The sequence below is a fragment of the Asparagus officinalis genome, chromosome 6 (genome assembly GCF_001876935.1).
Source record: "Asparagus officinalis chromosome 6, Aspof.V1, whole genome shotgun sequence".
NCBI lineage: Eukaryota > Viridiplantae > Streptophyta > Magnoliopsida > Asparagales > Asparagaceae > Asparagus > Asparagus officinalis.
Genome location: NC_033799.1, coordinates 22,129,079 through 22,129,704, shown reverse-complemented (window position 1 = coordinate 22,129,704; position 626 = coordinate 22,129,079).

Sequence of the window (626 nt, the reverse complement as noted above, 5' to 3'; positions counted from 1 at the left end):
GTGTGTATATATATATATATATATATGGAGAGGTTCTAATAAAAATCTCCTTAGCCTAAAAACTAAAAACCAATATCATCCATTGGATCTAGATGAATCCAATGGCTGGGAGTCAGTCAAACAGTCAACAGAACATGCATTAATTACCTCAACGAACACAAATCTGGATTCACTGCAGTGAATCTGGATTCACTGAAGTGAAAACCGTGTTCGTTGAGGTAATGAATCTGGATTCACTACAGTGAATGACGTGTTCGTTGAGGTAATGAATCTGGGTTCACTGTAGTGAATCTGGATTCACTACGTTGATGTAATTAATGCATGTGCTTAATGAGATAATTAATACATGTGTCTGTTGACTGTTTGACTGAATCCTAGCCATTGGATGAAGGGGGTTTTTAGTTTTTAGGCTAAGGAGGTTTTTATTAGAACCTCTCCCTATATATATATATATATATATATATATATATATATATATATATATATATATATATATATATATATATATATATATATATATATATATATATATATATATATATATATATATATATATATATATATATATATATATATATATATATATAGGGAGAGGTTCTAATAAAAACCTCTATATATATATATAT